The following is a 6,290-nucleotide window of genomic DNA, read 5'->3' as shown; positions in this document are numbered from 1 at the left end:
CCACGCTTCACTCGTGTCAGGGCTGGCGGATCCTCGTTTAGGTACTTAGCTGCTAAATTGTGGAATTCCTTGCTGTTACATCTCCGGGTCATGGATGACCTGTTTGCCTTTCGGAAGGCTATTAAAACTTTCCTGTTCTCATCTGTATAAGACTTGAATGTTACACCTGTGCAGCTCTCTCTGGAAAATTTTTTTGATTCAGGTCTGACAGCGCCGGGATGCCCCTTTGCTGGGGCAGCTGTGCGCTCTAGAAATCTTTTAACATAACATAACATAACTTTTAATCTGCCGGTGCGTCACTTTTTGTGTCGCACCAGCAGCGTAAAAAATGTGCCTTGTTGCACCATATTTACAAAGTGAAGCATCTAGGTAGATGCGTCAATTTGTAAACCCCTGCGCTACATTATACCTACGCCAGGTATAATGTATGCAGGGGGGGCATTCTGACGCAAGAAAGGGTCATAGAAGTGACGCAGTGAAATCTATAAGATTTCACTGCGCCACTTCTAGGACACAAATGCGCCAATTTCTTACGCCTGCGTCACAGCAGGCATAAGACTGACGCAGGCCCATTCACATGGGGCTTGCCCCATGTGAAAGGACACTTTGCTGGAGTTGCGTCACTTTTGTGACACACTCTAGCAATTCGTCAATTTTGCGCCATACAGATACGTTATAAATACTGACGTATCTGTAACTCTTTGTGCCAAGATGCGTCATACTGTAAATATCAGGCATCATTGGTTTTGCAAGGAGGGCGCAGTGAAAAGTGACGCATCGTTGTTTTCACGCCGCGATGCGTCACTTTTCATAAATGAGGCCCAATGAATCTGTACTAACCTATGTACATTTACCCAGCCATTATTTAGCCCATTGTGCTTTTCCCTTCAATATTCTGTCATACATATAATTTTCAGCCAATTTCAAAGCCAGCAACTCCACATGCAATATTAGTGTTCCTCATTCTTACATTTCCAACTGATTTTTGCTTATTTGTTATGCAAGCAGCATTCATAGTGCAGTTGTTGGCCTGGGGCTGGATTCAATAGCTTACGTCATATGCAATATCGAGGCCACCATCAAAACAACATTTCTACTTGTGCTTGCAGTAAATTGGGGTCATCAAGTGAGTATGATCTGCCCACCAGTGGCTCTCACAAAATTGCTCGGGAAACCACAGGTTTTGCACACTCCTGAACTGCTTTTAGATGTGCAAAGTCAGACATAGGTCAGGTGAAAGTGCTCAGCACACACTGTTCATTGCACTGCCCCATTCTTTCCCATACCCCTCACTTCATTCCTCATGCTCAGCCAGTGCTGGAATGTTGTGGGAATGCCCAGGCTTGCCATTCCAGCAGGTATTAATGCTCGGGGAACCTGGTTCTGTCCCGATACAGAGACACAGGCTGCCATCGACAAAAAACGCAGAAGGCTGTCACAAGCAGTGTGTGCATACGGCTGAGCAGCTGCCTGGAGGGGGTTGTTGAGGCTCTTTTTCTCTTCTTTGTGGCCGTGTGCTGCCTTGTTAACTAAAGATGCTAATATTGACATATAATTACTTTCCTTTCAGTCTGGGCGGGGCTCTCCACAACTGCATAGTTCGCAGGCAATTCATTAATTTTCAATAGGTTGCCAGGTATGAATATTTATGTTAAGCAAAGTGATGAGGTTTGTACAATGTTGTCTAGATGAGTCGAATAAAATATGACAGTACAACTTTAATATTGCCTTTTTTAATTGTTAATTTCTTTTGGAACAGAGATCATAATAATATGTACTCGTGGAAATTAGATGTTAGGTTGCCTACCCAGGGCTTTGAGTGGGATGAAACAACTGGGGGTTCTCTCAAGGGGGCGTAGACAATGTAATTAAGGGTGTGGCTTAAAACACATGAGCTAAAAATCCAGATATGATACAAGTAACATCATACCTACAACAAGTCAGGACTATTGGCTTTGTCAATGGTTGTTAGTTGTAACTACTGCTTGTATATAATATTGAAAAAGCTTCCACTTAAAGCCCTGGTGACAGCACAATGTTGCTGCTTCTGAATATAAAAAAGAGAAGCGAAACCCAGAGAGAAAAATGACTCTCTGTAAAGGATTTGCCTGCCCCTACAACGCTCACAATGGCATTACCTCATGGTGTAACTTCTCCTCTGGTGAGAAGTGAGCAGTGTGATCACGCGCACATCGATGTGCCTGCTGTCTCTGCATTCTGGAGAAAAAAAACGGACCGCCAGGGCACACAACAGAGCCGGATAGAGACCCGTTTCGAGGCCCCCTTTAAAAAATTGCCTCTGCTCAGCGCCGGTGAGACCCGGCCCACTTAAAGCCCTGTGCCTGCCACTGAATGCATAACTTCTGACTCTGCCTTGCCTGACACCACCTCACTTAACCCACCCCTATTTAAGAGTCCCCGCAGTTATTATTTTCTAATTCCAGCACCGTGCTCAGCAGCGAGTGTCGAGTAATGTTAGACTACAAGTCAATGCTGGCTAACTTTGCAGCACCACAGGGGAAGGTCTGGAGACTGGGGAGACATGGCCGTGCTGCATGAATGATGCAAAGCGTGCACTTTATGCTCATTCCTTCCACGCATCCTGAAGGATGCATTTGAAAGAACACGCATACAACCTTGGACAGTCTGAAAGTCAGAACTTCTCCAAATGCGTCATGTTTGCCAAACTAATCGTCTAAATTCACCAAAATGATGTACAGGGACAAGAAGTATCTGTCATGCTTTGCAGGTGGCAGCACTTCAGTATGTGAAAGGCGTAGCTTGTTGGCACATTCGAGCATTTGCAATAAAAAAGGAAGGAGTCTTGAGACGAGTTTCGTGTTCACCTGGCAAGCTGTCAAGATCAGAGCCTTTCACTCAGCACGTCTTTGAATTCCAGCATTCACCTCAGGTAATTATATATCATCTCCCCGCGAGGAAGCTTCTTGCGGGAATTAGCATTTCTCTTTCAGAAAGGGAAAGAAAGCAACAAATGTGCTTGCTGACGAGTGTTGTTCCGATTTATCCAGAACAGTGAACCCTTGATAGTTGCAAAGAATGTATCTCTTAAGAAAATGGTTTGCATTCTTTCCGCATGTGTAGACATCACAAACATATCCATGGCAGAAACAATTCCATAATTAGTGAAGTGTGTGTTTTTGAAAAGAAAACTGAAAGACAGGTTTCTCAGCATGTCAAACACGCATTCATGTGGAAGTGGTTTATTGAACGACCCCACCGCCCCTTTTAATCTAGATTTCCTCTCCTTAATTTCTTACTAACTAGAGATATGGATACATATTTACCCAATTAGCGAGCTACCATGATAGTTTAAAAGATTCAGGGGCATATTCACAAACTGGTTTAACAGCAGACAACACCAGTATTCCCGCGATAACAGCCCCAAAACCTAACACCACGGCGGACACCACCAACTTACGCTAAATAGATGCAGAGTAGGCGTTCCCGTACAGAAACACACAAAAAAACAGCAACACCACTTTCACAACAAACTGATAGATCAGCGAAGCAAACCGAAAACACGTGATAAGCTGCGATAGCTGCAGGTATTTAACACCTGCCTCAAGCAGGTGTAAAGACGGACGACTACCTGCAGTAGGCAACGAAGCCCCGCACACAGCCACATCCGAAGAATGAACGATGCCATGGAGCTACTCATCATGCAGCTACTTGCCCCTACAGGACCACAACACCCACCGCCACCACCCCGGGACCGCCACTACCTCCTGGCCCGGACCTGCCCCCCCTGGACCACGACAGAGGCAGCGCAGAGTAAGACAGCGGACCTACCGAAAATGCCCCACTCTCTCAGACCTAACGCCAAAGGAAGTCATTGCCCACTACAGGCACAAAAGGACAACCATTCACCTAATCATGACCCACATCACTCACAGACTGACAGTCCCAACACAGCGGAGAATCAACATCCCTCCGCAGACAAAGCTGCTGGCTGTGCTGCACCTGTTGGCCTCGGGTAGCTTCTAACCAACAACTGCCAGAGTCGGAGGGGTCTCACAGCCAGCCCTAACAACGTTCATCACACCTGTCCTTGATGCCATTCTCAGCTTCATACCCCAGTATCTTCACTTCCCCAACACAGTGCAGGAACAACTGGAGACAAAGCAAGGCGTCTACACCATAGCCTGATTCCCGGCCGTGTTTGGGGCAATCGACTGAACACATGTCCCACTTGTGCCCCCTGCGGATACTGCACACCACTACCGCAACAGAAAGCACACTCATTCCATCAATATGCAGGCAATAGTGGACCACCGGTGACTCTTCATCAATGTTGTCGCCAATTGCCCAGGCTGTGTGCATGATTCCTTCATCTTCCAACAGTCCATAATCAACCAGCACTTCCTGGATGGCACATATGGGACAGGACTGCTTGTAGGTAAGTACCAAGTTAACACACCACACATCACAATGCCTCCAAAGCACAATACACAACTGTGGGGATTCAAACCACATTCAACATGTCAAACTACACGAACACCTACCAGACACAACCACAACACTCCATGGTTCTCTTGGCTGACCCCAACACCCAATACAGACATTCCATGGCACCACAGCCACACAGCAGTTGGACGTGAGGAGATTTGGATTGCAACCATAACACCTTTGAAGCACTGCTTTGCCCATATGACCCTACCCCAGTACCCCGCAGGTCAGCGTCCTACGGCAGTGGGCCCATGTGGCCAGCTTTGCATCCGGGGCCATTAGCCCTGTACGACTTGTGTCATCCCCCCTTGTAGTCCTGACATTGCATGTCTGAGTGCCTGATGACTGGTGGTGTAGTTGCCTGCGTCAGCTACTCCCTGTGGGCAGGCTAACACTCATCCCACACACAGCCAGCACAGGCGTCACTGGATTGCTGGACCTGCCATCACATTCTGCCGAACCAAGTATTGACTCTTCTCTCCCTGTTTTTGTCACAGGTGATCAAGGATATGCACTCGGCCCTTGGATGATGACACTCCTCCGAGATCCAAACACACCCGCCCAGAGGCAGTACAATGCCACCCACAGACATACCAGGGGCATCATTGAACACACATTTTGCTAGTTGAAGTCATGTTTCGGGAGCCTGGATGGCACAGTTGGGAAGCTCCTGTACAGCCCGGACATCGTGGGCAAGTTGATCGTTGCATGTTGTGTGTTGCACAACATCTGTGTGTGCACCAGGGCCCCATGGATCCCAGTTCCAGAGGTACCGGCCGATGATGGTGGTGATGGGGCAGGTGGCCCACATCCCACTGCAGCAGCGGCAGGAATGGCCCGTAGGAATACCATCATTGACACTTACTTCTCATGATCACATCACATTGTGACCGTCTATGTCAATCAAGCGACAGTAGAAAATGTCTAAATACACTGCATGTGTGAATAAAACATTTTTGCAGAATTCAGCTTGTACTTGTACATTTTGATGTTATGTTTCCCTGTGTTTCAGATGTGTTTTGGCAGGTTGTGAACATTTGCTGAACCATTTGTATCCTGTGTTCAAATGTGGTGGGGGTGCTGTTTGTCCTGGGATGTTGTCACTACCTGGGTGCACTCCTGATTGTGTGCGTATGCTGCACGGTGGGTGTACCGCTCCTGCGGCTCTGATTTGTCTGCCACGGGTCTCTTTCGTGCGGTGCGTCTGTCGGTTCTGTTCTTCCACGGTGCTTGGATGTTGTGTTGTACATGTTGTCCTTTTCAGTTGACCAGGGTGCATCCGTGGTAATTCACTATTGATGATTTGTGTTCAGTGCCATTTTCCGTATGCTGTTCTTGTACTATTTTCCCGCATTGCGCCAGAGTATTGCTGCCCTCACGCTGTTTGTCACCGTTTTCTTATCACGCTTTTGCCCATCACAGGTTTTGTCGCATTGGGGTTTGTGTTTTTATCTCCGTCGAGGTGGTTGTTTTGCGGAAATTGTCCACGGTGTTGGCAAACTATTGCGTGCTACCGCCGTGTTGTGAATTTCACGTTGTCACAGGGTTATTTTCCCACGATAGGCTGCGATGTTGAAAGCTGTGTTACGCTATTCTTGCGGTAGTTATCACACATTCTTGTGAATATGCCCCTTACTTTTTAGATTTTAAGATTTAATTGAATAATCGCGATACTTACTATTCAGATAATACTGTAGTATATACGACGTACGGAAATTAGGTTGCTAACATGAAGTGACTGGTGTACTATTATGTCTGCTTGTGGCCCACAAAAAAAAGATTTTACTTGCATTTCTAGCGATAATAATGCCAAGAGTTGTAAA

The sequence above is a fragment of the Lissotriton vulgaris genome, chromosome 5, assembly GCF_964263255.1.
Source record: "Lissotriton vulgaris chromosome 5, aLisVul1.2, whole genome shotgun sequence".
NCBI lineage: Eukaryota > Metazoa > Chordata > Amphibia > Caudata > Salamandridae > Lissotriton > Lissotriton vulgaris.
This window is presented reverse-complemented; position numbering follows the sequence as displayed.